The following is an 11,660-nucleotide window of genomic DNA, read 5'->3' on the forward strand; positions in this document are numbered from 1 at the left end:
TCTAGAATAATATTAAAACAAAGACTGAGTCGGGATTAGGATACAGGCACGTTAGTCCACATCACTTACTGACATAGGAAGAAAGTATCATGAGCTCCTTCAGACAAGAAAATTGAAAACTCTTTGTTCTTTTGTTACAAGGATATAAAATAGAGATGCTGCCATCTTGTTAAGTCACTTCAAGTGCAACTAGAGTCCAGTCCCATTCCACATGGGAAGCATTTTCCATTTCTGTTCTCTGCAAAAAAATGTGCAGAGCTGAATGCATTATATATTGTCTGCATCATAAATTATAGAGTGCATTGGAGAGCATACACACACACGGTGTGTAACAAGGCCAAGGGATCATTGCTTTTGAAACATTAACTTTTACATTTTCTGACCCTTGGTAATTTTAACTTTGCAGCCTTCATGTTGTAGTAATACAGTGTGGGTGAGGGTTTTCTTTCATTAATATTAATATCGCAACACAACTGCAGGCTACATCCTGAACAGGATTATCCAGTGTGCTTCTCTAAGAACCAGTTTAGTTTGGCTAAGAGATAACCAAGTTAGGGGCATTGTATACAAACATACAAAAGGTGTTACAACAAAGAAAGAAAAGAATCATTCAATGCTGAAATATAATAGGTAAATATAATGGGCATTATTCATAGATTGTAAGGCAAAGGAAAATATGAATTATTCATTAATTTGTTCCTTGTCACTTGTATCTACTCCAGGCACTGCATTGTCATTAATATCCTCCACTCAGAATTCTACAGCACATGCTATTTTTTAAAAAAGATTTTTTTAGCTAGCAACATATCATTTGATGAGCAATTAGCAATTACAACTTTTAGCATCTAAATTACACATCATGCTGCTTTCTTCATCAGGTGCAGTGGTGGAGAGATTTGGAAGGAAATCTCTTATTATTATGGTAAAGATGTAACAGCTTTTCTTAGGTTGCCTCTGTGCAGGACATTTGCTCTATTTCTTGAAGAGAACAGTGATTGCTTGGGTAAACATGATTTCACTAAAACATTTGACAAATAGTTAACTGTTTCTTTGGTACATCTCACAGCCTTAGCCCTTTGCCCTTCTTCTTCAGTTTAATTCTCAAACAAAGAAATGACCTACTAATACAGGAAAAGATGGCCCACTCTATAAGCTTGTACAATGTAAGGACTTCTATGCTCATCCTTCCTTTATTCCTGAAGGATACTAACTATGTAATATAGTGTCATCTATATTATGGATTCTTAGCAACCCAACTGGGCATGATATGGAAAAATACAACCTTTATTTCAGACTTCACACAAAAAGGTGATCTTTGCTTCCACACTTAAGACAATTTTTACTGCAAAATCAATAAAAAATCCACTGTTAATTAATTGCGGTGAAGTATGGCAAGAAGCACATGTAGTTTGACATATTGTATTGAAGTAATGGGCTATTTAAAGAATTGTTTTGCACTACTTAAACATGCAAGCTAAATACATATTGGAGGCTATCCTTTTCATCTTTGAAAAGTTAAATGGTTTCCATATTATCGAGTGGGTTTCTTGTCTGTTTTTTAACCCTGTAGCTTGTTTCAGTTATTGGTTTTGATGTCCGTGTCTTGCTTCCCGAGCTTTAAAATGCACAGAAAGAAAATGTAAAGCAGTTCAAAGAACAGAACGTTCTAAAAAAGAATTGCCCAGCACTAGGAACAAAAAGAATCAGCATATAAGGAATGCTGCGAGCACTCTGAAAAAATCAAACTGAAATTACATTTCAACCACTACAAAAGAATAGGATTGCAGTATTTGGACTTCAATTGTTTTGGACATTTCTGGCAGGTGTACAGCTATGGTTCAGGTACATATTCAGGCCAGCTGCTGTTTTCTAGGACAGCAACCCAAGTCATAGCCAAAAAGGGTATTAGTTGAATGAACTTGTGTTAGTGTGCTAGCACAAAATTTCTGCATAAGTGGATGCCACAGCGGGGTATCCTTTGAGATCTAAGGTGGAGCATAAGAGCTTAGGCCAGGAAGGAGAAGTTGTACCAACAAGCTGGAGGCCCCCTGGCTATTTGTTATTTAGTGTCAAGGAAAATAAAGTTTTATTGTGGATTGGAAAAGCAAGAGTAGGAGACAGTTGTTATAACATTTTGCAACCAGGTACATACCGAACCCTCCAAGAATCAAATACATCCAATTAATTAGAACAATGAACTTATCAAGAGCCATTTATTATGGCACTAAATGACACATTGAATGTCTGTGTCCTGAAAAGGTCATACGCATCCTCTGTGGAAGATCTGACCTGAAAAATAAAAACTTTCCAGACTTCACATTGCATGCTCTCTGCCAACAGTTCCAGTGCTTGGTCTGAAGGAAACATGCTGAGGAGGAGGCTGATGCCTACAGGCTTTTGCTGCTGACAGCTGATCAACAGGGAAGGTAGGTTTTATGTTGATATGAGCAGCTTGCCTCTTGTTAAAGAGTGACAATATCCAAAATCTGGCAGACAAGGTAGTCAAATGTTCTTGGTCACTTAGAGATGCTGTCCTTATTTAATTCAGTGGGAGTGCAGGGTCCTTAGCCCTTTTCAGGATCATGACCTTGGCTAGTATTTTTTCCCCTGAGCACTGACATTCCATTGTCATTCTACTTTGAAGAGTCAATGCTGAAAATTTCTAAACAGGGGAATAGAAAAATACCTGTTTCAGAAAAATCCTATACAACTGAAAGGAAATTGATACTTGAAAGCATATGCAATTTATCAGTGTTTCACTATTAAACTCATAACATTTTATAGTCAGGTTAGAGATAAATTGAACAATTATTTTCTTTCTGTGTTGTATAACACCTTTCATTTTTAGACAATGCCGCTCATTTAGTTATTACTTAGCCAAACTAAACTGGTGCTTGGAGAAGCACACTGAATAATGCTTTTCAGGATGTAGCCTGCAGTTATGGTGAGATATTAATATTAGTGAAAGAAAACTCACACACATATTATTGCAACATGCAGGTTGGAAAGTTGAAATTACCAAGAGTCAGAAAATGCAAGTTAGTAGAGATAAAATTAGACAAGGTTTTGAACGCAAAGCCTTTTTCTACAAGTCTCTGAAAGTGATCTTCTTCAGGTTCAGGTGATCTGAAGAAGGATTTGCATATGAAAGCTTGTCTAACTTCATCCTAACTATGCAGTTGATCCAATTCTAAAGGGTATAAGCCAAAAAAACCCCATGCCTCTTGTATAAGTTTTTATAGTAATTTCTCTCAAAGCCCAATAATTTCTTTTGATTCTGATTTGTCGTTTCTTTTCAATTTTATAGGAAACTTCCATGAAGCAGTATTTGAATATGACAAAATATAGTGGGATGGGGTGTAGTTTATGATCTACCCAAAAATGATCTATAAAAAAATACTAGAAATTAAGTAAATGGAATATGGTCCTAAAAGACAGCAATACTACTCACCAAGAACTCACCCATCATTCTCTTTTTCCACCTTATTCATAGAGTGACTTGAGGACAGGCAGTAGGCAGGTATATGTATGGAGGAAGACTTTTTCTGCGCTCCTTGTAGACCTTTGATATCTCTTAAATGGTAGTGCTTCACATATTCTGGATGTCTGGCCTGAGAATATGTCATTGATACATAATCTGTGACCAATCAGGTAACAGTTTCATGGCAGTTTTGCCCTGAAGACAGCTTTCAAAGCCTACTAGGGTTGTCTAAATGTTCTGAATTCTTAGGACTAAGTTATATATAAACACAAGGATTTCTTTTATTGGATCAGCTGTATAGTTGGGACAGTAAGACAAGTGTGTCTCATATCATTTCAGGATAATCATGGCTACACTACTCTTACGCTACCATAACATGGAAGATATCAAAATACAGCCTGCCATGGAAAATCCACAACCTAAACAAAAAAGAAACAAGGCTACACAGCAACATCTTCCTACAACTGTTTTTCACTATGCTCTCCTTGGCTTGTTCTGGTCAGATCTGATACAGAATGTCTTACATTCACAAGTTTGTCTAACTCTATCCCAACTATACAGTTGGTCCAATAAAAGATATCACCCTAAGAAATCCTTGCCTCTTGCATAATTTATGGATCATGACTACAATATCACTCTTACACTACCATATAAGGACAATACATGATCATAAACTAATATATGAAGATATCTGTAGTGTAAAGAAATGGGTTTAGGAAAGAGCAGGAAGAACAATGGTTTCATCAGAGAAAGCCTTCTTTGCCATCACTGGCTAGGTAGGACACTTATTTCTATGCAGTCACAATGTAACTTGGTCAGGTTAATACTTGGTCTAAAACAGTGGGGGCCAACTTTTTGGCAGGAGTGCCACAAATTGGTCTTGAACCCTCCCTGAGTGCCACTCAGATTCCCTTCCTCTCCCTGATCTGCTTCTCTGCTTTCTGCTTTTGCTCCCCACCCAATTCCCTGCACTGCTTTCTGCTCCCTGTCCTATTTGTCGTTGTGGTGGCTGTCTGCTCTCCGATCTCCTGCATGCCACACACAGAAGTTTCCCATGCCACTTGTGGCACCTATGCTGCTGGTTGGCCACCCCTGGTCTAACATATGGTCTAAACAGAAACTATGGATTCTTATAGAATCATGGAAAATGAGGGCTGGAAGGGACCTCAGGAGGTCATCTAGTTCAACACCCTGCTCAAAGCAGGACTATCTCCAACTAAATTATCCCAGCCAAGGCTTTGTCTAGCTGGGTCTTAAAAACCTCCAAGGATGGAGATTCTACAGCCTCTCTGGGTAACCTGTTCTAGTGTTTTACTACCCTCTTCATGAGAAAGTTTTTCCTAATATCTAACCTAAACTTCTTTGCTGCAATGTGGGACCATTGCTCCTTGTTCTGTCATCTGCCACCACTGAGAACAGTCCAGCTCCATCCTTTTGGAACCAGCCTTTCAAATTCATATAGATGTTAAGGGCTGGAAGGGACCTTACAAGATCATGAGGTCCAGCCCCCCTACACTTGGGCAGGAAAGACTGCTGGGGTCAGATGACCCCAGCAAGGTGGGCATTAAGACATTTTTTGAAGATCACCAGTGTAGGTGACTGTACCACTTCTGCGGGGAGTCTGTTCCAGACCCTCGGCATTCAAATTGTAAAGACATTTTTCCTTATGTCCAATCTGAAGTGATCTTCAAATCAGTCTGTGCCTATTGTTTCTTGTCCTTCCCTGGGGTGCCTTGGTGAACAGGTGCTCCCCTGGGCCCTGATGTGTGCCCCTAATATACTTAGAGCCAGTCATCTCATCATAGAAGGCAATTAGGTTGGTCAGACATGACTTGCCCTTGGTGAATCTGTGCTGATTGTTCCTAATCACCTTCTTCTCCCACCTCCCCTTGAGAAATGGATTCCTTGAGGAACTGCTCCATGATTTTTCCAGTGACTGAGGTAAGGCTGATCAGTCTGTAGTTCCCTGGATCCTCCTTTTTTCCCTTTCTTAAATATAGGCACTATATTTGCTCTTTTCCAAACATCTGGGATTTCCACCAATCACCATGAATTTTCAAAGATGATGGTCAGTGGCTCTGCAAGCACATTGGCCAACTCCCTCAGCACCCTTGGGTGCATCCTGTCTGGCTGCAGGACTTGTATATGTCCAGTTTTTCTGCTAGATATATGTGCAGTTATCAGCTATCTTTCTTGGTAGGGATGTTGGAAACTTATAAGAAAATTTTGTTAATTTTTCCTAGAGGTGCCTGTATTGTCCTAGACTCCTTCAAGAGGATTACTCCTTCGTATTACAGGTGCTTATGCCTCCCTTACTACAGAAGAGAAGGTTTTGCTTCTGTCATCTTTTTGGCCATGACAGCTTCCTACAGGGGAAAGATGGATTACATATAAAACATGCCTGGCAACAGTTATATGCATGATACCCTCATTAGGAAAACTTAAGGATGTGGTTTGTGCCTTTTTTCTTAAAAGTGTTTTGGACTTTCATATGGCAAGGCAAGGTCCAAGAAGCCTATCTTGCACAGGGAAAGAAAGATGAGGAGGTTTGTGAAGAAACAGGAATGGACTCCAGAGTCTTGAGCGAGTCCTTGAGAAAACTTTCCTGAAGAACTGAACATCACTTTTGTGGTAGGGGAAACTTTCTCATTGTGTTAGAGGAGAAGAGTTAACCCTTGTGGTCCAGATTCTGCATTGCTTGCATACCCAAGTCCAAGAGCAGTAGGAGCTTGAATTTGATGCAGTAAACTGAGTTCTTGTGCAGTGAGCCAAGGTCAGGTTTCATGTGCTTGCATTAATTTGTGCTGCTGAGCCACACTGCCATATTCTGTATCAGTTATAGGTCTGTCTGCTCCAGTTTTTGTGCTTGTATGCATGTCTTTATTACTATGAAGGCAAGGTAGATTTACACCTTATAGACTGACTAAATCAGAGATGTACAGCATGAGCTGTCATGAACCTGAGCTCACTTCATCAGATACTGCGAAAGGACATGCACAGAGCAGTGTTTCAGAGATTGATCTGAATATGAAAGGGAAAAGAGGGGGGGGGGGGAGCACTGCTGGGAGAGGCAAACACATACATCCATAGAGACAAAGGGGTCAAAAAAAAACTAATTCAGGTGATGGAATCAGTACTTTGGCTTGACCATGGGATGATGTTCCAAGAAGGATTGCTAGGAAAAGATGGGATCCACCTGAGGAAGAGAGGGAAGAGCATCTTCATAGTCAAGCTCACTAACTTAGTGAAGAGGGTTTGAAACTAGGTTCACTGGGGGATGAAGACCAAAGCCCTGAGGTAATTGGGAAAGTGGGTGACCTGGAGGAAGCACAAGCAGGAGCAGGTGCAGGGAGGCATTTTCATTCTTCCTGAGAAGTCAGGGCAATTGGCTAGTTAACTAAGGTGCCTGTATGGCATAGAGCCTGGGGAAAAAACAGGAAGAACTAGAAGTCCTTGCACAATTCCAGAACTATGATGTTATGAGCACTGTCATGGATGGATACAAACTGTTCAGGAAGGACAGGCAGACAAGAGGAGGAAGAGTTGCATTTTATGTAAAAGAGCCATATGATTGCTCAGATTCAGTATGAAACTGGAGATAGGCCTGTTGAGAGTCTCTGGGTTAGAGTCAGAGAGGAGAGCAACAAGGGTGATGTCATGGTGATGGTCTGCTATAGACTACCAAACCAGAAGGATATGGTGGATGAAACTTTCTTCAAACAGCTAGTGGAAGTTTCCTGATCATAGGCCCTGGTTCTCAGGGGGAACATCAATCACCCTGACATCTGCTGGGAGGACAACAGAGAAGGGCACAGGCAATCCAGGAAGTTTTTAGAGAGCATAGATGACAACTTCCTGGTACAACTGCTGGAGGAACAGGCCAACTAGGGGCCATGCTCTTCTTCACCTGCTGCACACAAACAGGGAAGAATTGGTGGGGCATGTAGTAGCGGATACCAACTTGGGCAGCAACAACCCCAAGATAATCTAGTTCAGGATCCTGAGGAAAGGAAGAAAGGAGAGGAGCAGAATGTAGATCCTGGACTTCAGAAAAGCAGACTTTGACTCACTTAGGGAACTCATGGGCAGGATCCCCTGGGAAGCTAGTCTGAAGGGGGAGAGGAGTCCAGGAGAGCTGGCTGTACTTCAAAGAAGCCTTACTGGGAGTGTGGGAACAAACCATCCAGATGCTCAGGAAGACTAGCAAGTATGGCAGACCAGCTTGGATGAGCAGGAAACTCTTCAGTAAGCTAAATCACAAAAAGGAAGCTTATAAGAAGTATAAACTTGGATGAACAACTAGGGAGGAGTATAAGAGTTTGCTTGGGCATGCAGAGATGAAGTCAGGAAGGCTAAAATGCAATTGGAGTTGCAGTTAGCAAGGGATGTGAAGGGTAACAAGGAGGGTTTCTACAAGTATGTCAGCAACAACAGGAAAATCAGGAAAAGTGTGGGTCCCTTACTGAATAGGGAGGCAATCTAGTGACAGAAGATGCAGAAAAGGCTGAAATAATGTCTTTTTCACCTCAGTCTTCACAGGCAAGGTCAGCTCCCAGACTACTGCACCTGGCAACACAATTTGGAGAGGAGGTGAGCAGCCCTGGGTGGTGAAAGAATAGGTTAGGGACTATTTAGAAAAACTGGATATACGTTTCCAATGTCCCTACCAAGAAAGATAGCTGATAATGCTAATGGGTGGACTTTCAGGGGGACTGATCCCAAAGTATCTTCTGGAAGTTTTCCAGAGGAAATCCAGGACGTCTTGCAGAGAACAGGAACAATACTGATAACAGGTAGGTACAGGCATATGCTCTGGATTGTTTACTTCTGTTCATTCAGCATTTCCCATCCCAGAAGAAAAGCCTTTCATGCTACTCTGGAAGGCTCTTGCTGGTGGAACCACAAAAGAGCAGAGCAGAGCAGAGCTCTTCCTTGATCTTTTTTTCCTAACATCTGAACTCAAGAAGGAAAGTTGTATGATGTGCACTTATCACAAAGCTGATCACTCTGCTTGTGCCACTTCTCCTTTCCCTCACCTATACCTCTCCTTTTTATGTATTTATTTTTGTATTTCTTAGAGGGAAGAGAGAAATGGTGTCTCTAGGCCACAACCTTTTCAGGCAGTGACTGTCTACATATTAGCTCTTGTCCTGATTGGCATTTTGGACATTATTGTAATAGACCGTAAGAAATAATAATTAATGGTTATGAGTGACAGAAGGGAAAGCAGTAGCTTAGTTCCTAACCTTAACCCCAAGGGGAAAATGCCAGTGCACAGGCCCCAAATAACTGGGTGAAAAAGCAAGAGACTTTGGACAAGGTCAAAGCAAACTAGAGTCCATTGTTAGCAACTCTAGTTGGAGGCAAACATGTGAAAGAGTTGCAAACTGAAATTCCTTCTCTTAGAGTTCTAGGGGTGGTCGAATTGCTTTTCCTATAAAAAAATACTTAGTGAGGGAGGGCCAGGCTGCTTGTGATGGTTAAGAACTCCCAAATGTGGGGGATGAGAATGATAATCTACAATATGAACAGAATGACACTATTTCTTGGTTCTGAGAAACATGTCCCTTGGGTAGAGTAGAAAGAGGTGATGGTAGTAAGAAAACTTCACTGTGGGATGTGGTTATGTGGCACAAAGTGAAAAAAGAGCAAGAGAAAATTAGTTACCAAGTAACAGGAAGGCATGCACCATGCCTCAAGACCAGAGGTCCTCATAACCAGTGGACTTGATTTGGACAAGGGAAAGAAAAAGGATTTGGGAAACTCCACAGTGGTGGGGTGGAAGGAGTGATGGTATTTCATCTTGAGCGCAGGAAACTTTCCACTTCACACAAAGCTATGTGCTGCTTACAGGCTTCACACTGAAGCAGACAGAGAAATAAACATATTTTACAGTTTTATTACACCCATATTACTGGCAGGTGGGCCAATGTTAGACTACAAATATTTCTAAATTAAAATATCTGGTTTTAGATATTTATTTCAAGCATTTCATAAACATTTAAAACATTTATATTTTAAATGCTTCACAGTATTTTGGTATTAAACACAAACTAATGGCATGTGACATCCTTTACCACTTTCCACATTAAGTTTTCAGCTATAGGACCCACCTCCTTAAATGGATAGCTGTCCATACTGACTCTTTCAGTGGTTCATCTAACACAGCCTTTCATCCTAATAAAACCAGGCAGAGCTCAAAACCCTTTAGGGATAGATCTAAGCTAGTGTGGGTTTTGATGCTTGAAGACACCTATGCTACAGACTGCACTTCTACAAAGGAAACTTGAGATTCTTCTTCTTCAGCAAATCATGTTGCCATATGACAGAGAGAAATTTGAGGTCCACTCCACGTACGCACAGAACCTGCTAGCAAAAGCACTTCTCGCTTCTCAACCTTGCTACGCTGAGAACAGAGGAAAGTTCAAGGGTCATATGAGACCCTCTTCATTATATGCTACAGATATTAGATGCCTATGCAACAGTCTGTAACATACCCTTGATATTTTATCATAGAGGCTTTAATTACAAGCAAAGCTTTAAAAAAAGGAAGAAGCCAGAAGTCTTAACATGAACCATCTCACTCCTCTCCTTATTTCTGGGAAAGTTGTCGGAGCTTAAGAAAGCTGTCTCCCCTTGCGGTAGGAGGAACTATCTTGTTAGAGAAGACACTTACGTCAAAGTGAGAGCCTAATGGGACAACACGTTCTGTAGCTGCATTTTGTGGCCACTTCCATGCCTAATACCATTAGATGAAATAGCACTGCATGGTCAGTTTAATTTATATAATCTAAGCAGATTTTTTTTGTACATTAACATTAAGAGTGCACCTTCCTGGCAGCTCATTGAGGAGCTAATGCACTGAAGTAGGTCAAGAAGATAATTTGTTTTTCCTCGCTTAGGCTGGTCATAGGGCTGTGAAATTATATTTAGAACAGTAAATTAAGGCATACGGGTCATATTTTTGTAAAGAATTGAAAAAGCCATTTCATAAAACACATTAGTTGCTTTTCTAGGATGCTTCCTGTACCTTGAAAAAGGCAGATGTTAATGGAAGTGAGTGACAGCTTCATATATCAGAAGCCTTATATATGCAGTGTAGCCAGGACATTTTAGTCATCTCCTAAATGTTCAGTTTTCAGCACAAAAATGTCTGGTGAGACGAGTTTATTAGAAATGGCTATATATATGACCACAAGACTATTTTCAAGCAGGAGAAAAGAAAGGACAGGTGCCTACTGGATTTCCTTGAGAGAGGAAGGAGATTGGTACCTGTGGGAAAATGTATTACAGGCAATCCTTAACTTATGACAGTTCGAGTTAGGACAAACTGCATTTTCAGCGTTTGTAAATTGACCGCCGGGGTTCAAAGTTCTGACCTGGTTTCAACTTTATGATGCTGGAGACAGGTCTGTCAGTGGAAGGGGAGGGGGAAGGGAAGGGCCATGGGGAGGGGGGCAGATCAGGGCCCCTGTGGTGAGGGAGTGGCTGGGGCTGGGACAAAGGCTGCTCAGCCGGGGCTGTGCCAGGTTCTGTAACTGGGGGCTATGGGCAGGGAGAGAAGCCGAGACCCATTGGGTTGCTTCCCTGGGTGCCCTACTGGGGAGAGGCTGGCAGAGCCGGGCAGCTGTGGGAGAAGGCATGACCCCACGGGGGCAGGCAGCTGTGGGAGGAGCTGCTCCCCATGGGGGCGAGGCAGGCAGAGCTGGATGAGCCATGGGAGAAGCTGCGGCCACCCAGCTCTGCCTGCCTTGCCCCGGCAGGGGAAGCCGGGGGAGCAGCCGAACGAGCTGTGAGAGCAGCTACGGCCACCCAGCTCTGCCTGCCTCTGCCCAGCAGGGGCAGCTGCGGGGGCTTCTCCCAAGGCTCGTCCAAATGCTTCCCCACCTACCCCCACCCAGAAGCAGGTAGAGCTGGGCGGCTGTGGGAGAAGCCGCGGATCGTCCAGCAGCTCCTACCGCTTGTCATGGGGCGGGGGGGAACTTGTGACCCTGGAACTGATTAGGGTGGGGCATGCTGCAGTCGGGGCAGATCTGGGGGCACACGGCACCCCCCATGCCCTTCTGGACACTTGGCTGGAGCAGCAGGGTGCTGCTCCTCTGGGAGTCATTTGCAGGGCAGCTCCTTTAAGAAGCTCCTTGGACACTTTCTTTAAGAAAGCAGACAAGACTCCAGAAAA

This window comes from Gavialis gangeticus, unplaced genomic scaffold (genome assembly GCF_001723915.1).
Source record: "Gavialis gangeticus isolate Ggan-Ray unplaced genomic scaffold, GavGan_comp1, whole genome shotgun sequence".
Lineage (NCBI taxonomy): Eukaryota > Metazoa > Chordata > Crocodylia > Gavialidae > Gavialis > Gavialis gangeticus.